The following is a 25,723-nucleotide window of genomic DNA, read 5'->3' as shown; positions in this document are numbered from 1 at the left end:
TGTATATTCTCAGTCTTTCCTGTGATTTTCATAATATATTCTGGTTTAGAAATGTCTCTTTAAATTTTTTGAATGGTTATTTAAGAAAAAAAATTTCAAACAGTTATTTAAGGAAAAAAAAAAAAAGCATCCACTGAAAGTGAATAAAATGAACAACAATGATTATCTGGGAAGTGTTCACTATGCCTTGTTTGCCTTGCTTTCTTCGCAAGCCACTCCTGTCAGTGGTCAGTTATAATAAAGAAAGAACAAAGTTCCTTGATGTATAACTGAAAAAAAAAAAGCTGCCTGCAGTTCCTTTCAATTGCTCTGTTGCCCAGGCAGGCCGGCCTCCAGCCAGAAGCCAGCAGGCAAAATTTAACAGCCACGCTTCAAAATGTTAGTAGCAAGTATCAATGCATCCATAACTCTTAGCCCTCTAGATATGGGGTCATCTTTCAATACTACCCCACTGTCATATACAACATTTGTCTTGTCCTGCATTCAACGGATTGTGGCAGACTGTGGAGGGACTCTATAATACACATATACAATAGCACAATGAAAGCAATAGTCTCCAACCCAGCTTCTTTATTTATTTGAGTGCTATTACAAAGTTTCCTGCAGCAAGGAGAAGCTGGGGAGGCTGTGACGTGTTCCAGCCCCACAGTGGATCTTAGAGGAGTCTGGGCTCCGAAGGGCTGAAGTTGCTTTGGTATTATGCAAGAATCTAGCTTTTCCATTAGTTTGATAAGCCACTTTGTTTTCCTAAATTTTGGTGATCACTACTTATAGTATGTAGAATTTATTTTCTTTTTTACTTAAAAAAAGTATATTATGCTAATGTTTATGGATGCTGGCTAGCAAAATAATAGGTTATTTACTCACCTTGATGTGTCAGAACTACAGATTCTTCAACCCAAACACATCTTATATGGAAAAGTACATCTTGTTTTCTTGTAACTGAATCGGATTTTCAAAATCATAGTGAGAGTTTAGAGGTATACTTGCCTTAGAGCTTTTTCAAGTTGTTTTATCCATGTATCAAAGCCTTCAAGAAAATAAAAGTTGGCTTTGGAGAATGATTGCATTTTCCTTTTGAATCTATACCTGTTATAAGGACTGAAATGTCAACAAGTCAATGGAGAACATTTAATTATTTAGTCATTGGAAAGGTTGACGAGGCATTTAGATAGAAGCCTGTATGACTGGGTAAAATAATATTGAGAAGTACTACACTCAATTTAGAAATATTACCTTTAGCAGAGATTGATTAGGCTAAACAATAGGAACCATTTAAAAGCTGTGATACAAACACTCTTATAATTAGGATTTGTATAAAACTAGTTAATTTCTGTAGGCAATTATTTAATTGTGTGATTATATTGCAGTGTTTCTGAGCCATAGAGCCCACTTTTGCTACGGCAATGTAATGAGAAAAATGACAAAAAAAGGAATGATTTTCAGGAGAGTGATGTTTTTTCAGCAATCAGAAGAAATGCCTTGTTCAAGAATATATGTCAGGATAGGATTAATAGGCAAATGACCATCAAAAATCAAATTGCGTGGGGAGGGAGAACGGGATCCTAACCCAGGTGTGACAAATAATTTGTAGTTCTCATCCATCACAGAGCAGAGAAAGAGTCACTGAGAGCAGAGTCAGCTCCTTCCAAGGACCTTCACAAAGAAAAAGAATCTTGTAAATATCTTCGCAAAAGTCAATTCTCTTTCAACAGTCACACAATGCTCTTGGTTACATAGCTGCAAAGGACGTGGGGTTTTCCGCCACACGGTAATATTTTTATAGCCCCGCAGTCACCATCTATTCCATATACACAAACATCCGCGTACCCAGAAAATAATTGTGGATAATTCAATGTTCAGATTCGATAATGGATGCTCAAATAAATATGAGAATTCCAAGCAAATTTGTGCAAATGAAAAAAGATTTCCTCTGACATAATGGCATGGTGCAAGGCTGTGTGTAATGAGCTGTAATTTGTCTGGTAGAGCATTTTAAAGGGGTTGATCCATCCACTGGAAGGCCAGCAGCCGCTCCGAGTCTTGCAGCAGTGAGCTGGCCTGCCTCGTCTCAGAGGAAATTACACCACAAGCAGGCCAAATTTCTGACAACTTCCATAAATTATTTCAGATTTTCATATTTCAAATTTCATCTGCATTCATCATGTGAGTTTGACTGGGGAAAAACGTCTAGGAGGGGTTCTGCTAGCATTCAGTGCAGCAGTCCCAGGAGCCTGCCCTGGGACTAGATAATTTAATTTCGTTTTGATTAGATTATTCTTGCTGCAGTCTACTGCCAATCTGAAGTATTGTGCCTTCTCTTCTACTTAACCTTCCTGCCCCATGCCTGCTCCAGCCTGCATGCAGCTCTCTGTATTGCAGAATATATTTGAACAATCAAAGTTAGGAGTTATTATTTTGCTTTCCATTGTCCATCCTTATAAAAGTACACATCTTTCACTGGGCTCCCTCTTCCCAGAAATCAGATTACTCCTTTTTTTTTAGTTTGTAATATTGTTTACCATTTTCAGTGGAAAGTGCCCTGTAATTTAGGTGGAAAATCTAAAATCATTACTAAATCTCAGGATGATGCAATAGACCAGAAATGAGGATCATCTTTAAAACAACTATAATCATCACTAGACTGATACACAAGAGACTGGAAACAGGTAAATAATGAATACACCCATCCATTAAAGTAAAAATCTATTGTAAACCAAAGTTATTTTTCAACCCTTTACCTAATGGTCAATGAAGAAAACCCTCTGTAATCGGTCTTCAAAAGCAGGACATTATAGATTCAGAGTACAAACTCTTATAAACATGCAAAGCATAAACATGATTTAACTTACAAAAAATACTGGCACAATAGCAAAATAATATGGGAAACAGACTCAGTAAGGTTTTAAAATATTCTCTTAAATTAAATTTGAATACATGAAATGATGATTAACAGTAAGTACGGACCATGGGTACCTCAAAATTCATAATCACAATTTTTTTCTCTAGTTTTAGAAAATGACTGGTACTTATACGGGATTCAATAACCAAGAAACACCAAAACTATTTGTTGCTTACTAAGTTAGAGGCAAGATTATTAGAAACAGATAAATAAACAAAGCTAATGTTGTTCTTTAAGTAATATCTATCACTTCCTCCTTATTGAGTTATTTCTTTAAACAATATAAGTTTTTTTGATGCTATGTGTCTGAACTGAGGACTTTCGGTTCTTTATTGTTCTCCATTTTGATGAAAAAAATTGAATTGGGGTCTGTTATATTGGATTTTGTTCAGTAAATATACTGAAATCATATTTTTGTTAGAAACTATCAATAAATCCAGTATAAGAAAAGTAATAAGATACAAATATGAACAGGACCTTTGCAAAGGAAATATTGCAAAGAGAGTGCTCCCAGAAAACATATTAGGGAATGTGTTTTTTCCCTTGTGCGAGGAGAAATACAGAAGGAAGGACATGAAGCTGTGTTGTTTTTAATACAGATTCCGTGCTTGAAATAAAACCAATTCTAACCACTATTTCACATGGTTCAATAAAATCATTTTTCCATTATTGAAGTTAAAAAAATTAATTAGAAACATACCTAAGTCTTTTTTGCTACATCAAGATAACTTGCTAAAAAGGCATCACACTTGATAAATAATTGACTTCCCAGATTATGAAAATTCTGAACCTTGTGCTGTCCATGTTCCAATAGAGGTTATGTAACAGTCTTTATTCTTAAAATCAATTTCAGTGGCTTATGTGGCTTATAGAACCCCCATTATATTCTATCAGTAATATCCTAGGAAAAGAGGTACAAGGACTTAACATCTACTATATTATGGATACATGTTTTGAAGCAGAAAATCATGTTTATTTCCTCTAGTTTTGGAGATGTTGGGGATCAAGAGAAAAAAAAATGAAACATGTTGAATGTTATTTTTTCCCTTACTTGTCATTTCCTCTGGGAAAGGAATGACATTGTAAACTACACTGGCTTGAGGCAACTTCATTCTGTGAAGAGTCATAATTTGCTTAGTGACCCCTTACTCTGTCATACGAAGTCAGACACTGGGTGCTGGTCAGTTGAGGTGCTAAAAGCTTCTGTGGTATTTTCACTTTTATGTATCATAATGGGAACAAGCACCTTAAATCCAGGAAACTTTAATGACATTCCCTATTAGTTGAGTTCTTTGAACAGTTATCTATCGACTTGGATATAGTGGCAGTTGTTAAATAACTTTCCAATAAATGAAATATGAAAAGGAAAAAATTGTAGCTCAGTATTTGCAGCTTGTCTTAAGGTTCTAAAACTTGTTCTAATAAAATTAAATGGATGCACTTTTAAAGTCCTATCTAATTACTCTCTTGAAAATCTCTATGACTTAATGTTGGAGCCACTGTGCCGTTTGGCTTGGAGGACTGGCAATTAAGCTTTTTGTACCCAGTATTCAAATTTGAGAATGTCAATTTATTACTTTGATTTTTAATTATGGACCATGTCAGCAGAAAAACTTCCATTGAGAGCAGCAAAAGAAAAAAGAAAAACCCTTTCCTGGAAATGGCAGTCAATGAAAAGAAAAGCAGCATTCCTAGAAGTGTATAATTTATGATCGTAGCAATAGGCTCCTATGGGCTATCAAACCAGTTTGGAGACTTGCGGGCATGTCCATATGGCTGGTACCTTTGGCAGCAGAGTTTTGGCTTCTGGTGCTGGGGAATAGCCTAACTACTTCAAACTTTGTAAGTGAGCTCCAGAAGAAATGCAGTTAGTTACGTGTCAACATGGTGGAAGGGCTAACTCATCTTTTCAGTAGAGCAGTAATTTTGTTGCTCTTAAGAAGAAAAATTAAAGCCTTGTTAAGGTGGGCTGTTTTCCCAAGGTAAAAGCATTCGAGCTTTCAGTCGACAAATTTAATCTCCTGGTCCCATAATTTAGAGGCTGCTATGTTGCCCGTATTGCTTAAATCCAGGCGTGCCACTCACATTGTATACTATGGCTTTTGGGGGTCATTGTCATCAAATATAGTGGGAATAGCGCCCCCTAGTGTTGTGGAATATGGAACAACAGACTGGTTCCAAATAGGAAAAGGAGTACGTCAAGCTGTATACTGTCACCCTGCTTTATTTAACTTATATGCAGAGTACATCATGAGAAACACTTGGCTGGAGGAAGCACAAGCTGGAATCAAGATTGCTGGGAGAAATATCAATAACCTCAGATATGCAGATGACACCACCCTTATGGCAGAAAGTGAAGAGGAACTAAAGAGCCTCTTGATGAAAGTGAAAGAGGAGAGTGAAAAAGTGGGCTTAAAGCTCAACATTCAGAAAATGAAGATCATGGCATCCAGTCCCATCACTTCATCGCTAATAGATGGGGAAACAGTGGCTGACTTTACTTTTCTGGGCTCCAAAATCACTGCAGATGGTGGCTGCAGCCATGAAATTAAAAGACCCTTACACCTTGGAAGGAAAGTTATGACCAACCTAGACAGCATATTAAAAAGCAGAGACATTACTTTGCCAACAAAGGTCCGTTTCGTCAAGGCTATGGTTTTTCCAGTGGTCATGTATGGATGTGAGAGTTGGACTATAAAGAAAGCTGAGCCCCAAAGAATTGATGCTTTTAAACTGTGGTGTTGGAGAAGCCTCTTGAGAGTCCCTTGGACTGCAAGGAGATCCAACCAGTCCATTCTAAAGGAGATCAGTCCTGGGTGTTCATTGGGAGGACTGATGTTGAAGCTGAAACTCCAGTACTTTGGCCACCTGATGCAAAGAGCTGACTCATTAGAATATACCCTGATGCTGGGAAAGATTGAGGGCAGGAGGAGAAGCGGACGACAGAGGATGAGATGGTTGGATGGCATCACCGACTCAATGGACATGAGTTTGGGTGGACTCCAGGAGTTGGTGATGGACAGGGAGGCCTGGCATGCTGCGGTTCATGGGGTCTCAAAGAGTTGGACACGACTGAGCGACTGAACTGAACTGAGTGTTGTGGAACTCAGAGGCTCCTGTGAAAGCTGTTGTGGAATAGTCTCTGTTAGCTTTCTGCAAAGGAGAGAAGACAGAAATGGGAAGAGAGGGAAGACCACTGGGTTCCATTCCCCTGCCCCCTCAGTGCAAGCACAGTTCCTAATTTTCTTTCCACTCCTTGTGGACTTTTCCAAACCACTATGAAGAGGAACTTGTTACAGGTCCCGTCTGCCTATATGAAGGAATGGGAGAAGAGAGCTTAGGCTGGCTGCATCCTGGAGTTCCCTCTTATTCTGACCTCTTTCAGGTAGTCAGAGAACCTTAGGTTGCTAAATCAGACAGGCATCTCTCTGTGAATCTGAGTGGCAGTACTGCATTAGAATTGAAACCTAGAAACCAAATGGACCCAAATGTATTCTCTCAAGGGGATTCTTGGGGGGTCAAATGTAGGCTTTCTTACTCTCAGACATATTCAGGCCAGGAAAATTTGGTCCTTATCATGTAGATTTGGACTGTTGGTAGAATTAATTCATTATTTGGAAATATTTCTGGTTAAGGAAATGTGACAGCTGGCTTAAACCCCAAATCTGTTATGTTTAAATCTTTGGTTGAGAAGAGCCCACGGGGCAAGGAGCATAGGAGGCAGATCAGAAGAATCTACCTTCTTGGCCTTCACTTTCCTCATCTGTAAAATGGAATGACTGGATTAGATCAGTTGTGAAATGTGTTGTAAGTAATCAGAAATGAATAATGTATAGATCTTTGTGAATTTTAATTTTGTCTTAAACATAAATTAGAACAATTTTGCATCCACCTAATTTCAACTATGATTTTTTGAGTAGGGGAAACATAGTGCTATTTACAGTCAGTATCCTGGGACTGGGAGGGTGTCAGCTGTGAGAGTCATCTGCTCAGACCGAGTTAACTGCTGCAGCAGGAGACCTAAAAGGCAGCTGCCATCTGTGACAATTAGGGATCATGGGCCTGTTCCTGAGTGGACTTCCTGGTGGCTCAGATGGTAAGGAATCCACCTGCAATGCAGAAAACCCAGGTTCGATCCCTGGGTCGGTAAGATCCCTAGAGAAGGGAATGGGAACACACTCCAATATTCTTGCCTGGAAGATTCCGTGGACAGAGGAGCCTGTTGAGCTACAATCCCTGACATCATAGACACACCTGTGAATTAGGTAAATTCATCTTTGGTATCTGTCTACTCTTTGCTTTTTTAATATTTCATTACTCTTTCACATTATCCCCATGCTCTCTCTTCTGTCTCTGCCCTCAGCCCTCACCTTGTCCTTGCCTTTTTCTCCCCTCAAAATGAAATTGACCACTTCCTAGTGGTCTAGTCCAGCCCAGTTTTGTAAGACATAGTTCATGTAAACCCAGTAGTGTTCAAGATTATTTTGGATCGTATCCACATAAATCTTTATGGTGTAATAGTTAAGTATGTATTTTGAGTGGTATTAGAAACATAATTTGTACATCACAACTATGGTTCTGGGATATTATTGCTTAGAGCTAGGCTAAGGTAGGAACATGCATTTTTCTCAAAACAAGTCAATTTAAATAAAATACTGAGTATATAATAGTATAATGGTACCACAATATGGAAGAAATCGTGAAAGGTGGTCCATCAACGACTGAAATTAGGAAGCTTTGGCTAGATTAATTTTTGCTAAAGAAACAGAAAGTCATTTAGTGAGATTTCCTCCCATTCCAAGTAACTGAAAATCCCAAAAATAACAGTGGCCTTAAGTGTTAGAAAAGGAAACTATTTGCTACGAAAACTCCAATGATATTAAGAATATTCTATTTATCTTTGTGTGGCGGTTCTCATGCCGCTGTCCATTGTTTCTGCCGGCTTTTGCTCACAGTGTTTTCATTTCCTGTGCGTTCTGTGATTTTTTAAAAAATTAACCACATGCTCTTGCTCTTTGGGTAATTCTTTGGGAGTTTCTTTGAGATACGGTTTGAAGGATAATTATTTTTTCTGTTCTAGGTTCCTTGGGTGAACTACCCATTCAGAACTACTTTAAATTCTAGGCTTGAGGGTTTTTAGACCTCTGGTGACATGAATTTGAGTTACAAACCTGTGCGCAGGCCAGCTTTTGGTTATGAATTATCAGGGTGAATTTCTCTTTTCCCTCTCCCACTCCATGCCAAGGTTCAAGAAAGGCAATTGTTTTGTTCTCTGCCTCAGGAAGAAGTTTATTTCTGGTTTACTGTTACTTGGGTGTTTCGTCTCTCATCCCTCATGTCCCTTGAGGCCATACATTTTCCAAGCCCCAAATCTTATGTGCTCAACAAATGTTTCCTGGGGGAGGTTAACTTCAAGGCCCTAAGTACTTCTCTGGATTTATGCTTAATTTTTGGCCTCTGAATATTTCTTATTTTACTTACTTATTGATATGTTAAAAAATACTTGATACAAGAACTCTCATAGATGGTTTGGAGAATGAAAATTTGTATAACCACTTTGGAAAACTGTTTGACAATATATACTAAGGTTAAACCTATATGTAACTTATCTATGACCCAATAATAGTTTTCTTAGCCATATAACCAATAGAAATACATATACAAATTCTCCAAAAGACACTTACAGGAATGTTTATAGAGGCCTGTTCACAATGGCCTTTTACAGAAATTTATATCAGCAGAATGACTATATAAATTGTGGCATATTTATGTCACGCATAGAATTTACACTACTACAGACAGGCTGGGAATGGACAAATGGCAATTATATGCTATAATATGAATGAATCTCACAAGCATAACTAAAGAATATAGATACAAAAAAAATATTATGTGAATACTTTTATATAAATTAATTAAAATCTGCAAACCAATCTGTGTTGTTAGAAGTTGAGGTGACACTGTTGGTGGGAACGTAAATTGCTGTAGTCACTATGGAAAACAGTATGGAGATTCTTCAAACACTAAAAACAGAGTTGCCATATGACCTAGCCATTCCACTCCTGGGCACGTATCTGGACAAAACTGTAATTCAAAATGGTACCCGCACCCTAGTGTTCATGGTAGCACTATTTGCAATAGCCAAGACATGAAAACAACCTAACTGTCCATTGACAGATGAGTGGATAAAGAAGACATGGCACATATGCACAATGGAATACCACTCAGCCGTAAGAAAGAATGCAATAATGCCATTTGTGGCAACAAGGATGAACCCAGAGATTACCATACTAAGTGAAGTAAGTCAGAGAAAGACAAATAAGGTACGATATCACGTGCATGTGGAATGAAATAAGACAATGAACACATCTATGAAATAGAAAGATTCACAGCTATGAGAACAAACTTGTGGTTGCCAAGAGAGGGTAAGGGAGAGAAGGGTGGGAGTTTGGGATTAGAGATGCCAATTATTATGTATAGAACAGATTAAACAACAAAGTTATACTGTTTAGCACAGGAATTATATTCAATATTCTGTGATAGATCATAATGGAAAACAGTATGAAAAAGAATATCTATATAGACACAACTGAATCACTTGCTGTACAGCAGAAATTAACATAACATTGTAAATCAACCATACTTCAACAAAATTTTTTGAAAAAAATAGAAGCAGCAGGGGTGGCGATTACTCTGGGAAGATTAGCAACTGGAAGGAAGCACAGGGAGACCTCTATGGAGCTGATAATTTGTTACTTCTTATTCTGGGTAGGGTTACACAGGTCTGTTCAATATGTAGAAATTTGTAGATCTGTACACCCACAACATATGCATGTTTCCAAATATATACTTTTCTAAAAAAGGAAACAGTACTTTGTGCATCCTTTTGGATTCTTTCTTGTGAGGAGTGGTCCGAGTAGGTGGCTTGGCATGCTGCAGGAAAGGAAAGGCGGCAGTGCCCGTTTGATTTGCCATTACATCTCCAGCGTCTAGCCCAGTATTTGGTCCAGAGTCAGGGCTCAATAAATACTTAGAATTTAATTTTTAAAAAACACACCATTACCAGTTGGCCAATTTTCGTCAATAAAAAATCAACCAACCAATTATACAAGCCAGGAAATAACCGATATATACCTTTAGAAATACAGTCCACCTTACTCTAAAAAATGCAGGCTGAACAGATTATACTATTTAATTCACTCTCAGAAAGTTATCAGTGAGGGAGGCTCAAAATGTGTCTCAATTTAAAGGAGGGCAGAGTGCATCTAGGATTCATATATGGATCAAGGGAATTCTTAAGTAACTTCTTTTTATTTTAGATGCTTTGCCCTTTGAGATATCAATTCCTTGAACAAAGAGTAAAAGTAATTTCCCTAATGGGAAGTAACGGAAAAAAGTCTTTAGAAAAGTTTAAATTATATTTAAGACATGAAGGACGTTTTACTTGAGGAAGTTAAAGCTTATAACAGAAAATTGCTGTCGACTCAGTAAGTTGTGGTGTAACCTTGACCAAGCCTACCATCCTTCTCTGTTTCCAGTTTTCTCATTTGCAGAATAGGAACAAGCACTAGGTTTTTTTTCAAAACTAAAATTCTGTAATTGTGCAATTTCATCTAATGGTAGAAAACATTGGCTTGAATCACTTTAAACATACGGATTATAAATCATTAAAAAGGAAAGGTGGTCTTATTTAAAGTAACAAAATACAGTATAATTTAGGATAAATTTCATTTTGTTTAGTGGAGATCTTTTAATAGGGCTTGATTAAGGATTAAAAAGGATTTGAAGTTAGAATATTCTTTGTTTAGAATTGTCTGTGCTAACCACTGTGGCTGGACTGAGCCTGTTTCGTCGTCTTCCTGGGCACATAGCTAGACTCTAGTTTCTTCCTTCATAGTAAACTGTGGTCATGTGTTCTGGCTGATGGAGCATTAGCAGAAGTGATACATGCCACTTTCAGACATGGCCCAGTAACACCTCCGACCCAGGATCATCCCATTCATATTATAGAAGATGGCAGGGCCATAACGTGAAAGGATTCTGGCCTGATTTATCACTCAGAGGAGAGCTGCTAATAATCAGGTATGCCTGTTTTGGTCTTTCCATGAACAGGAAATAAATATCTGTAGTGAAAAGTGAAAGTATAAGTCACTCAGTTATATCCAACTCTTCGTGATCCCATGGGCTGTAGCCGACCAGGCTCCTCTGTCCATGGAGTTCTTCAGGCAAGAATACTGAAGTGGGTAGCCATTCCTTTCTCCAGGGTGATCTTTCTGATGCAGGGAAGAGGGCCCCGGTCTCCTAAATTGCAGGCATGGTTTGAGTTTACAACTACTAATGCATATTTAACTAAACAAACCCTCACAAAATGTGTCTTCAGAAGAGAAACTGCAGATTGAAGAGAATGCTAATTCTCAGTGTGTGAAAATTCATTGAACTGTACACTTAAAGATACCTGCATTTTTCTGAATGTGTACTAAACCTTTTCTAAAAAGCAAAAAGACTTTAACTTTCTGACTTTTGCAAGCAAAGCAAATAAGAAAATCAGATGTTCTTATTTCTTAAATACAATTTATCATGTTGCTTTTCTCCTACTAATATATTCTTTATAAAAAAGTTTTGCTAACAAGATAAAGTGTGGCCCTCCCAATATTCTCTAGGAACTGGGCCACTCACTGCAATATTGACATTTGGAAGGCACCAGGGCATGGTAGAGATTGGATTCAGTTAGGCTGAGCTCAAATCCACTCAGTGCCTCATTTTTCTAATCTATAAAGTGGAGCTAATAATATGTACCTGCTTAGGCCACTAAATGTAGAACAGAGTGGCTCAAAGCACGAAGTTGGGATCAGGCTGCTCTGCCATCACTGTCTTGGGTGAGATACTTAAATTCTCTGTGCTCTGTTTCTTCAACTGAAAAGTGGGGATAATGGTACATATTTTGGAGAATTAAGATGGGAATGAAGGGAGTTGAGACATGCAGAGTGCTTAGAACAACGCCTGTCACCAAGGTGTATGCAAATGTTTGTTTTATTGCTATTGTTGCGAGGATTCGCTAGAATCTGGACAAAGATTCACCCATATTGTAGACACTCATTAAATGGCAGTAGTGTAGTATTCAAAGGTGTTTGGGAATACTTGTTTGTACACAAAAATGACAGAATCTTAGTTTGACACTTTCTGTATACACAATACTCTATTGTCCAGAAATTTCATTCTAACCCATTTTGGTTAGGTCCATACCACACTTGTGTATGATAGTGATATATATTAAGAGTACATAAATAGGTATACTCATATATATGAATACTAAGCAGATGCCATTTGTAAGTGAACATACTGTACTTATTTTGAAAGCACGTGCTTTAAAATTTTTTGCTGATAACACAATCAGAAAGGAAAGTTTGTCCTAGCTGAAAGATGATTCCATCAATTTTCTCAGGTAAAGGGATAAGTACATCTTAGAGTGCTTAATTCTCCAAGCCAGGCTTCAACACTGCATGAACCAAGAACTTCTAGAGGTGTTCAAGCTGGATTTAGAAAAGGCCGAGGAACCAGGGATCAAATTGCCAACATCTGTTGGATCATCGAAAAAGCAAGACAATTCCAGAAAAACATCTACTTCTGCCCAAAGCCTTTGTGTGGATCACAACAAACTGTGGAAAATTCTTCAAGAGATGGGAAGACCAGACCACCTTACCTGCCTTCTGAGAAACCTGTATGCAGGTCAAGAAGCAACAGTTTGCACCGGACATGGAACAATGGACTGGCTCCAAATTGGGAAAGGAGTACATCAAGGCTATCTATTGGTCACCCTGCTTATTGAACTTATGCACAGAGTACATCATGCAAAATGCTGGGCTGGAAGAAGCACAAGCTGGAATCAGGATTGCCGGGAGAAATATCAATAACTTCAGATATGCAGATGACACCACCCTTATGGCAGAAAGTGAAGAGGAACTGAAGAGCCTCTTGAGGAAAGTGAAAGCAGTGAAAAAGCTTGCTTGAAACCCAACATTCAAAAAACAAAGATCATGGCATCCAATCCCATCACTTCATGGGAAATAGATGGGGAAACAGTGGAAACAGTGACAGACTGTATTTTGGGGGCTCCAAAATCACTGCAGATGGCGACTGCAGCCATGAAATTAAAAGACGCTTGCTCTTTGGAAGAAAAGCTATGACAACCCTGCTGCTGCTGCTAAATCGCTTCAGTAGTGTCCGACTCTGTGCGACCCCATAGATGGAAGCCCACAAGGCTTCCCCATCCCTGGGATTCTCCAGGCAAGAACACTGGAGTAGGTTGCCATTTCCTTCTCCAATGCATGAAAGTGAAACGTCAAAGTGAAGTTGCTTAGTCCTGTCCAACTCTAGCGACCCCATGGACTGAAGCCTACCAGGCTCCTCCGTCCATGGGATTTTCCAGGCAAAAGTACTGGAGTGGGGTGCCATTGCCTTCTCCGATGACAACCCTAGACAGCATATTAAAAGCAGAGACATTACTTTGCCAACAAAGGTCCATCTAGCCAAAGCCATGGTTTTTCCAGGAGTCACGTATAGATGTGAGAGTTGGATCATAAGGAATGCTGAGCATCGAAGAATTGATGTTTTTGAACTGTTGTGTTGAAGAAGGCTATTAAGAGTCCCTTGGACTACAAGGAGATCCAACCAGTCAATCCTAAAGGAAATCAGTCCTGAATATTCATTGGTAGGACTGATGCTAAAGCTGAAGGGCCAATATTTTGGCTACCTGATTCACAGAATCGATTCATTGGAAAAGACTGTGATGCTGGGAAAGATTGAAGGCAGGAGAAGAAGGGGATGACAGAGAATGAGATGGTTGGATGGCATCACCAACTCAATGGACATGAGTTTGAGCAAGCTCTGGGAGTTGGTGAAGGACAGGGATGCCTGCCTTGCTGCAGTCCACAGGGTCGCAAAAAGTTGGACATGACTAAGAGACTGAACAACAATATATATCGCTATAATACACAAGAGCAAACATTTTAGCATAGTGGAATAAAGGAAATTACCTATAGTTTAAAATGTATTACTAACTGTGATGACTTAATGTGATCATTAGCCAATATCTCAAGGCTTAATATATACTTGGGGTGAGTTTTCTTGTTAATGAGTGTGCATGTTAACCTATTTTAAACAAGATAATTTCTTGACAATTTAGAAATTATTTATCTGACTTATGTCAGATCTGATTAGATCATCTTAAAAAAATCTCATTATAGCTGATGATATCTTTCTAGAAGTATAAATTCTGCTGTTTTCATGTTGTTTGTGTTTGCTTTGTTAGAATAACCTTCAGTTCAGTTTCTCCTTTTAAGCTGCTTTTCTATTTGGGCTTCCCTGGTGGCTCAGTTGGTAAAGAATCCACCTGCAATGCAAGAGACCCAGGTTCAATCCCTGGGTGGGGATACCTTGGAGAAGGAAATGGCAACCTACTCCAGGATTCTTGCCTGGAAAATCCCATGGACAGAGGAGCTTGGTGGGCTACAGTCCATGGGGTCACAAAGAGTCATACTCAGCAGCTAAACCACCATTATAGTGATGAGTCTTTCCAGAAGGATAAATTTTTCTGTTTTCAAGTTGTTTGTGCTTGCCTTATTAGAATGATCTTCAGTTCACAGTTTCTCCTGTTAAACTACATTTCTGCTTTCCTAGTTTAATTAAAACGAGAAAATCTAACTCTCAATCTATTAAACTGGGCACACTCTAAATTGTAAGATGTTTCACTATGCCACTGGCAAAAGTTTACATTAAGAACCCTAAAGGTGCTCCTTCCCTTCTCTGGGAGAGACTGTTGGACACATAAATCTCTGTTGGAGGGACTGGATGAAGGCAGGAATGTCCTTACCTATTTCACATGTTATTTAAGTTACATTTCTGACTTTTAAAGATAAAATCATAAATACAAGCGGAAGTCATAATGTTTTTTCCTACATATACAAAGGGTCTTCTGAGGCCCTCTTCTCACTTCTCACTTCTGTCTGCATGTGGTTTGTGTGTGTGTGTGAGTCGTTCAGTCGTGTCTGATTCTTGATGACCCCATGGACTATAGCCTGCCAGGCTCCTCTGTCCATGGAATTCTCCAGGCAAGAACGCTGGAGTGGGTAGCCATTCCTTCTCCAGGGGAACTTCCCAATTTAGGGATTGAATCCGGATTTTCTGCATTATAGGCAGATTCTTTATTGTCTGCCACCAGGGTGTAGGCTGCCCTAATTCATTCTCTTCTAGTTGAAAATTTTTATTACATGCCAGAGAATACTACCCTTCCATCTCAGTCAGATCTGAAGATTTCTGTCTTAATGGGAAAAAGAAATTTGCCTTCTGTAATATAGTAAGTACTTGTAATTGAAACCTCAGTTATAGAGCAAGAGAAAACTGAACAGCAGGTGTAAAGCCTGCCCTCGGGAGGAGGCTGGTTAGCTCAGGGGCACAGAACTTGGCCTTGGGCATCAGTCACACCTTGATCTGAGTCCTGGTTCTACTGCTTACTATTAATAATTGTGTGAACTTGACGTAAGTGAATCAATCTGGACTTCAATTTTCCCATCTGAAAAGGAGTGATAATAGCTGCTGCATTAGGTAGGAAACATGTTAGGCTGCTGTAAAGAAAAACATAGGAGGGGACATAGGAGGAGTAGCTCAAAATACACTGGCTTACGAAGATGTCTGACTCAATGGACAGGAATCTGAGCAAACCTGGGAGATAATGAAGGGCAGGGGTGCTTGGCATGCTGCAGTCCAGGGGGTTGCAAAGAGTCAGACGGGACTTAGTGACTGAACAACAACAACACAAAGATACAATTTTACTTTTACATGTAAAGTTCATGCACACTGGGCTCCTGTCTCATGATCAAATGCATCTTTCAGTTATTGCTATTATGTCTGATTGCAGCAAGAAGGAAAGAGGAATAGGAAAGGTAAGATTCACTACTTTTCTTTTCAGATCCTGACTGGGAAGTCTTTTAAATCCCATTGGCCACGCCTTAGGCACGTGGCTGGAGCTAACCACAAAGGATCATGGAAAGCCTAGTATTTCCTGGTGGCCAGGTACCTAGCTCCAGGTTTCTATTACTATAGGAAAACAGGAATAGGATAGAGATTAAATGACATCTTTAGCACAGAACTGGGCCCATGACTAAACTACAGAACTAAAGATCACTATTATCATTATTCAATCTCCAAGTCTTTTGCTTCCTCTTAAGCAAAATGAGTATTGATTGACTGCTTCATTCAGTAAACAGGTATTGAGTACTGATCTTGTGGAAGGAGTGTCCTGCCTATCTCACCAGGTGAAAGTGAAGTCGCTCAGTCCTGTCCGACTCTTTGCGACCCCGTGGACTGCAGCACGCCAAGCACCCCTGCTCTTCATTATCTCCCAGGCTCCCGTAGCCCACCAGGCTCCTCCGCCCATGGGATTCTCCAGGCAAGAATACTGGAGTGGGTTGCCATTTCCTTCTCCAGGGGTATCTTCCTGACCCAGGGATTGAACCCAGGTCTTCTGCATTGCAGGCAGACGCTTTAACCTCTGAGCCACCAGGGAAGCATCTCACCAGGTAGTAGGTATCAAAACAATAGTAACAGAAGTGGATGGGTTTTGAAAATTTTATCATCTATCTAACATCTATTGTCTATATATGTATCTTTCACTTGCAAGGGATCATTCTTACTTTCATGTTGACATCTTCTGAGGACCTTGTATCACAGCTAGAAAAAAGGATAGAAAATTTCTACTATGTTTACTGAGAATATGAAAAAGAAAAATACTAGGAAAAATGGGCTGATGGGGGAATCGCCTTGAAAGATTGGAGGTGAGAAGCAATAGAGCAAAGTGGAGAAGACCTGGACCGTGGATTGACACGACCTCATGTATCAGACAACGTAGGCTGTCTAATAACCGCCCAAATCAGTGTTTGACAGCAGTATTTTCTCCCAGATCTAAGGCTTGGCAATAGCTTTGCTTGCTTTTGCCAGACTCTTCTTAGATTTGCTCCATCTTTTCATTCTGGTTCTTCTAGGTAGGGCAAGTTTTTGTGGCAGGTGGCAGGAGCATAAGAAGTCAAGCTACATCATGAAAGTGCTTTTAGAGCCTCTATTTTTTTCTACCAGCCTTATTGAGATACAATTGACACTTAACATTGTGTAAGTTAAGGTGTGCAAATGTGATGGTTTGCTCCACTTACATACTATCTAATGATTCCAACCTTAACACCAGCTACTGGCTCCATCCTGTCACATAGTTATCATTTCTTTAAAAAAAAATACTAGATATTTATGAATTTACTGACAATACTGGGTCTTCCTTGCTGCACGGGGGTGACTTTCTAGTGGTGGTGCTTGGGCTCCTCACCATGGTGGCTTCTCGTGTTTCGGAGCCTGGGCCCTTGGGCTCTCGGGCTTCCGGAGTTGTGTTGTGGGGGCTCAGGAGTTTGACTCCTGGACTGTAGAGTGTGGGCTCAGTAGTTGTGGCGCACGGGTTTAGTTTCCCTGCGGCATGTGGGCCCAGGGAGCCAACCCGTGTTCTCTGCATTGGCAGGCAGATTCTTAACCACTTGACCACTAGGGAATTCCAACCATTTCTTTTTGTGATGAGAACATTTAAGATATATTCCCCTAGCAACACTCAAGTATATGTTACAGTGTTATAGCTATAATCGCCATGTTGTGCATTAGATCCCCAAATCTGCTAATCTTATAACTGCAATTTGTACCCTTTGACAATATTTCATTTCTCCCACCTCCAGTGCCCCCCAACTCTATGTTCCTCTCTTCTATGTTTCTCTGAGTTTGACTTTTTAGATCCCAAATATGTGATATCATATAGTATTTGTCTTTGTCTGATTTACTTCATTGAGCATAATGCCCTCAAGGTTCATCCAGGTTGTCAGAAATGGCAGGACTTCATTCTTTCTCATGTCTAAATAATATTACATTGTACATGTATATGTACTGCATCTTCTTTATCTATTCATCCATTGGTAGACACAGGTTGTTTCCATATCTTAACTAATTGTGAGTAATGCTGCAATGAATATGAGAGTTCAGATATCTCTATGAGGTTGAAGCCTCCGTTTAGATATGGCATCTCCATTCACGCTTCATTGACTGAAACACATCACATGGCCAAGACCAGTCATTAGAATGGAGAAGTATTTTCCATCTTACAAGTGAGCACTGCAAGGCAGAAAAGGAATATATAATCATGAACAAATAATATAGTCTAAAACCTCCTGAGTTTGAATTCCCAACCAGCTGTGTGATCAGGTGCAAGGCTCTTAACTTTCCTGAGCTGCATTTATTTAATATAAATAGGAATTAAAAAAAAAACCCTAGGTGGTCAGTTGCTCAGTCATGTCAAACTCTTTGCGACGCCATGGACTGTAGCCCTTTAGGCTCCTCTGTCCACAGGATTTTCCAGGCAAGAATACTGGAGTGGGTTGCCATTTCTTCCTCCAAGGGATCTTCCCTCCCCAGGAATCGAACTTGCATCTCTCGCATCTCCTGCATTGGCAGGCAGATTCTTTACCACTACTGCCACTTCGGAAGCCCAAGAGCCCATAAGATTGTACTTATTAGATGATATAACCCCTTTAAAGCAGAATTTCCTAGTGGCATGCCACAAATGGATTAAGAATGTGGCATAAAAGAGTATTTTTCAGTCCATAGACCAGTTGGGTAAGAGAAGCTCACCCAGTGGCCTCCTGCCACGAACAACCATGCCTGTATGTTGGCTGCACAGATAGAATCATTTTCTTCGTGCCTTGATATGAAAAATAATGAAAGGCACTGAGAATGAAAGTACCTAGATGATGCCTGACACTTAGTAAGCTTTAAAACAGAAGCAGCTGTCGTGACTGATGCGTGGAACAGAGATTGAGGCGGCAGTTGGATGGCAATGAGGCATCAGTAGGAACCACTGACAGGAGAATTCTTTCTCCACCCCCAACCCCCACTCCCAGCAGTTTCAAGAAGACTCTACTTGATGCTTTGCTGTTTTCCTCTCTGTGACCCTATGGGGGTCATGACCTCTCTCCACCCCCACCCGCCAGCAATTTGAGAAATCCTGGGAAAGAGGATGCGGAAGACAATGTCCAGAGCCTATGCTCTGTGTGACCAGAGTTGAAAGTTGAATCTAAAAATATGTCTTACTATAGAACACCAATTGTGGCTGTTTCTATAGTCATTCCGGAGCTTATTACAAATCTTCCCCAAAAGAAATTCCTGGAATTGTGCTCGTCTGTGAATTACTGGGAAGACACAGTACCATTCTTGGTCTGGCATGTGGTCGAGGCTGACTTATAATGGTCTGATTTGGAGCTTCTCACCGTCTGAGAGCGGGAAGCCAATGCTCTGGGTCTCTTTAAATCAGAATCACTCCTGGATGCTGAGACAGTCTTCTCTTACTACCACAAAGATGAGTGTCTTCAGTATAGACCAAAAACTGAAGGCAACACCCTAAGTCATTGGAATATGCTGCTGATCTTTAGGCTAGTTGTACTGGTAGGCAAACATGTCTGTGTACAGAGATGTCTTCCTATTATTTTACTCTTGTGTTTTCCCAGTACCTAGCACAGGTGCAGTCAGGGCCTAGTGTCCTAAGACAAATATAACAGTGCAGAAGATTAACTTGAGAACTGAAGTTTTAAAAATAAAGCTGGAGCCAATTTTTAGGTGTTTTGGAAACTCAGCTTTATCCAAAGTGATTTCCATGGCATGACTGTCGGTTTGTTTGACACCGATTTAAACTTTATTCATTACTTCAACAGAAATGTATGTATTTTTTAAATTATTTACTTATTTATGGCTGTGTTAGATCTTCACTGCAGTGTGGGCTTTTCTGTAGCTGCGGTGAGTGGGGGCTTCTCTTTCTTGGAGTATGCAGGCTTCTCACTGCGGTGGCTTGTCTTGTTGCCGGGCACAGGCTCTAGGGCGTGCGGGCTTCAGTTATTGTGGCACTTGGGCTCAGTGGTTGTGGCACATGGGATTTCTTGTCTCACAGCTTGTCAATCCTCCTGGACCAGGGATCAAACCCATGTCCCCTGCATTGGCAGGTGGACTTTTAACCACCGGACCACCAGGGAAGTCCAGCAGACATTTATTAAAAGCCTTTTATGTGTGAGGTTCTGGAAATACAATGATTAGTAATACATAGTTTCTGGCCTCAAGGAGCTTCCATAGTGAGAACAAGAGCATTAATGGAAATAAACACTATTTTGAAATTTCATCACAGTGTTAATTAACTACGACTTCTAATATCTTGAAGAGGAAAAAAAAAAACTGCATGAAAATTCTCTGGTAATTAAACAGTACTTTAGAACACATTAAAAGTGTTGTTAACAAAGTAAATCCCTCTTTCCAAATTTATGTGTCATAATGAGAGTCTCCCATTATCTTTCTGTGGAGGGAAAAACCCACTTAGTCAGCAGTGTTGCTAAGGGAACAGAGAAATGGCCATGGCCATGAACTGCTGATAGCACTGAGAGGGGTCTGAAATGGTTCATGCTTTCAGGAATGGCAATCTGGCAATATGCAAATGCCTTGCAATGGGAGGGAGAGTCTTTAAATAAATTATGGAACATTGCACAAGGGAATACTATGTGAACCATAAAAATGATGCTCAGATGAATATGGAATATGTCTTTGAGCAAGAAAAATACAAGACAGTGGACACAGTATGGTTCCAATTACGTGTGTGTATGCCTGTGGGTACGGGTGTGTGTGGGTGTGTGTACATGCATAAATAAAACTTGGCAAAAGATAATGCTGATATGTTAAAAGTGGTTATTTCTGAGTCTTGAGAGTCCAAGTGAGTTTTAACTTGAGGAGTGCTTTTCAGCACTTTTTGAATTTTCTACAAAGAATACTTATTACTATCATAATCAGAGTGGGTTGGGGGAGGGTTTGGTATTTTTGTTTGTTGTGTTTTTGATTTATTTTATTTTTGACTGCAGTGGGTCTTTGTTGCTGCACTCAGGCTTTCTCCAGTTGCAGGGGCAGAGGGCTCCTCTTTGCTGAGGTGCACAGGCTTCTCACTGCGGTGGCTTCTCTTGTTGCAGAGCACGGGCTCAGGAGTTGTGGCCCACGGGCTTAGTTGCTCTGCAGCATGTGGAATCTTCCCCGACCAGGAATCAAACCTGTGTCCCCTGCGTTGGCAGGTAGATTTTTATCCACTGCGCCACCAGGGAAGTCCTGTTTGTCGTGTTTTTTAAGAAACAAAAAAATCTGGGTTGGGTCATGTCAGCTCCAGGAGAAAAATGATCCCAAGTAAAAACATTTACCTTGTGTGGCAAAATTAAAGACATGAGCTTGGGTAGCTGGTGGGGTTTAGACTGATGCAGAATTTTCCAGCTAGGCCTGTTGAAGAGGTAACTGGTTTTTTTGTTTGTTTTGTTTTTGTGTTTGTGTGTAAGTAAGAAATTCATGGAAATTTAGCACTCTTACAGGAAGAAGATGTAGCAGTTCTCTTAGACAAATCATGCCATCTTTGTGGCTTTTCAGTGAAAATTTGGGAAAAAAGACAACCAGGAGGACTGCTTGCTGGAACCCTAGCCAGAGGTAAGCCTGAGTAAGGATTGTTGTTAGAGTTACCTCATGTCACCCCTCACTTGCTGCTGCTGCTAAGTTGCTTCAGTCGTGTCGGACTCTGTGCGACCCCATAGACGGCAGCCCACCAGGCTCCTCTGTCCCTGGGATTCTCCAGGCAAGAACACTGGAGTGGGCTGCCATTTCCTTCTCCAATGCACGAAAGTGAAAAGTGAAAGTGAAGTTGCTCAGTCGTGTCCATCTTTTCGAGACCTCATGGACTGCAGCCTACCAGGCTCTTCCATCCATGGGATTTTCCAGGCAAGAGTACTGGAGTGGGGTGCCATTGCCTTCTCCCACTCAATTAGGTTGTTGAATGTATAGAGCCTAAGAGAGCTGATCTCTAATTTCAAGTTTCTAAGTAAAAGTTGATTCTTTTAAGCTACCATATGATCCAGTGATTTCATCCTGGGCATGTATTTAGAGAAAAACTCTAATTTGAAAAGATACATGCACCCCAAAACTCATAGCAGCACTATTTACAGTCGTCAAGACATGGAAGCAACCTTGTGTCCATTAACAAATGAATGTCTAAAGATGTGGTACATATATGTGATGGACTCAGCCATAATAAGAATGTAATAATGTCATTTGCAGCAGCATAGATGGATCTAGAGATTATCGTACTAAGTGAAGTAAGTCAGATAGAGAAAGGCAAATATATACGACATTATTTATATGTGGAATCTAAAGAAGTGATACAAAAGATTTTAACTTACAAAACAGAAACAGACATAGAAAACAAACTTATGGTTACCAAAGGAAAAAAGCTAGGGCTGAGGGGGAGGTGATAAATTAAGAGTTCAGGATTAGCAGATATAAGCTATTAATACTATATATGGTTGGTTGTTTTTGTTTTAAGTGTTTATAGTAGTAACTCAGGAGAAGGCGATGGCACCCCACTCCAGTACTTTTGCCTGGAAAATCCCATGGATGGAGGAGCTTAGTGGGCTGCAGTCCATGGGGTCTCAAAGAGTCAGACACGACTGAGCAACTTCACTTTTCACTTTTATGCACTGGAGAAGGAAATGGCAACCCACTCCAGTGTTCTTGCCTAGAGAATCCCAGGGACGGGGGAGCCTGGTGGGCTGCCTTCCTGGGGTCGCACAGAGTCGGACACGACTGAAGCGACTTAGCAGCAGCAGCAGCAGCATAAAATAAATAACGTCTTACTGTATACCACAGGGAACTATACTCAATAACAATATTCAATATCTTATAATAAACTACAATGGAAAAAAGTTGATTCTTTTATTTTAAACACTGCATTAAAATTTCTACGTATTTTAAACATTCTTGAAAAAATAGAAAATTATAGAAAAGAACACAGTTTTAAAAATTGCCTTATTGTCTTCAGATTTTTCTCTTCCCATACCAATATACATATTATAAATAAAACTGAAGCCATCTCTGAATCCTCTCCCCAATCCCATTTTCCTACTTTCCTCCTTAGAGTTAACCACAATAATTATTTCAGCAGTCATCATTTCTCTGCACATCTTAATAATTTCTCTCTATATTTTGTATCAATAAACATCTAAACTTTTTTCCCTAAACTTTTTGGGGATATTTTTCCTAGACTCCTCAAACTTGCTTATTTTAGTTGTTTTTGTTCTTAGATTTATCTGTGTTGATAGATGTCACTCTGATTTATTCATTTTGACTTCTGTGTAGTAATCCCTTGTAGACATATGAGACAACATATTTAGCCATTCTTCCATCAATGGACATTTAGGTTGTTTACAATTTTGTTTTGTTTTTACTATTTCCAGCAATGCAACAGTGAACATTTGTGAACTTGTGTCCCTCTCTAGCATGCAAACCTGCAGGTGGGATTATTGAGTCATAGGCCAAGTGTAACTTTTGTCTAACTACGCATAGCAAATTGCTCCTCCAGGTGATTATGCCAGTTACAGTCCCACCGTAAGTATTTGAAGGTTCTTGCCCATCTTTGGAACTGCTGCTATTTAAATGTTTGCCAATTTGAAGCCTGTGGAATGATTTCTCGTTGTCATTTGGTTTCCCTTATTAATTTTGAGGCTGACCTTCCTTCCTTACTTTGTTGGCCATCGGTTTTTCTTTCTTTTTAGCAACATTCTATGTCCTTTGATCACTTAAAAAATATTCGTTTCCATTATGGTTTATCACAAGATATTAAATCTAGTTCCCTGTGCTCTACAGTAGGGCCTTGTTGTTGTCTATTCTGCATGTAATAGTTTGCATCTGCTAATCCCAAACTCCCAATCCGTCCCTCCTCCATCCCACCTCCCCCTGGCAACCACAGGTCTGTTCTCTATGTCTGTTGATCACTTTCTTAATGGGTTTTTAGCCTTTTCCTGTTTGGTTTATTCTCATTTTAGCTTTTAAAAAACAAGAAAAAGAAATCCATCTACCCATCCATTAAACACTTTTTTAAAAAGTGAAAATTGGCTGTTAGGTGCTATGAGATGAATAAGAAAAAAGTTGTCTCTCACATGAAAATATTCAGTTTATACTATTTTTGATGGTAAGAAGAGGAAGCTCTTCTTTCATATATTATTTATATTGTATTAGGACTAATCTTCATTTTGTTCTTAAGGCTTACTGCAGACTATTCCTGATAAAAATACAAAATGATGTAGTTACAATGATTACTGTATTGCCCTTAATTGTCCAAATAAAGCATCCATTCTAGACTTTAGAATCAGAAAATAAAGAAAGATGGCCATGCTCCCCCAAGGTTATCTTGCCCTCATTATGCAGCCGCACATGTGGGATGGTCAGGGGTACACAGAGAATGACTAATGCATTAATAAGGCTTACATGTACCTCTCACCCCCCTATAATTGCATTCCTTTCATTAGCTTTTACCCAGCTGGTCTGAGTTGCACAAACAAAATATTGTATAAGATCGGCCCATTGATGGTAAATTCAGAACAATTTTTGTAAAACTCTTGCCAAGTTACATACTGACCCCAGGGTCTTTAAACCAGCCAAAAAATGTTGAGCAAAAACTGAATTAAATCTATTATCACAAATTTGTGCCCCATAATCTGATGAGACTTCCAGATGTCCAGCCCAAGACCATCTGCTGAATGTCTGTGGGCGCGCACTCCCAAAACATGTGCCTGGATAAGAGTAACAGACCAACAGCCTGCAGCTCTGAAACTCTGAGTGGTTCCTGCTTAGACATAAAAGCAGACAAACAGAAAACAAGTGAGTGAGGGTTTTTTGAGGGATTTTTTTAAAGCATAATTTGCTTTCTGTTTAACTGACCAGTTGCTTTGTTCTTGTAGTCAAAGGGCTCATCTCTCTCAAAAACAACAGACTGTGATTTCAAATATTTTAAAAAGCAATGAATTCTAAAACCTTTGGAAGTTAGTTGCATACACTGACTTACACTTGGTAATAATTCTGAGTAGTATGATTTGTTGATTATAGTATCTTCGTCTTATGGCAAGATTCTGAGAAAACAGAGAACGAACTGTGTGGGCAGGAGGTTATTGGAGGGTGCTCTTGGGAACAATTTTAGTGAGAGACTGAGGGAAGTAGAATTGTGCAGAAGGAGAAGTTGGACGGAGAGGCAGTGACAACTGAGGCCGCACCCGTTCCTACGAGGAGCTTTAGAGCTCAGATGGTGTGACAATTTCATGTGTTAACTTGGCCAGGCTGTGGTGCCTGTTTGTTTGGTCAAACACCAGGCTAGATGTTGTTGTGAAGGTTTGTTGCTGTTGTTGTTTCTTAGATGTAAATTTAAATCAGTACACTTTCAGGGAAGCAGGTTACCCTCATAATGTGGGTGGGCTTCATACAATCAGTTGAAGACCTTAAGAGGTTACTTTCTTTCTTCTTTCCTTTTTTTAAATTAATGAGAGTATTTATTAATGTATAAAATACAGTGTAAAGTTGTTTGTAAATCAAGTTATAACAAATTAAAATGTAACCATTAATACATTAAATTGAATTAACAGCTGTTTACCTTACTTGATTTGTACTTAAAAATAATGATTATAACTTTAAACTCATATTCTAAGCATTTGTAATAATAAATCCCACTTATTCAGTCATTCAGATTATTAAACAATTACATTTTTTAGACTCTGTAGTTGGTACTAAGACTATATCAATTAATAATAATAATGATGATGGTACCAATGAAAGATCAAGTGGAAAAAATGGCCTTCTTTTACAAAAGACCACTTTTATTAGATCCAACAAGTCCTAATTGGGCAATTCTTCTAC

The sequence above is a fragment of the Bos taurus genome, chromosome 6 (assembly GCF_002263795.3).
Source record: "Bos taurus isolate L1 Dominette 01449 registration number 42190680 breed Hereford chromosome 6, ARS-UCD2.0, whole genome shotgun sequence".
Classification (NCBI taxonomy): Eukaryota; Metazoa; Chordata; class Mammalia; order Artiodactyla; family Bovidae; genus Bos; species Bos taurus.
Note: the sequence above shows the minus strand (reverse complement) of the source record.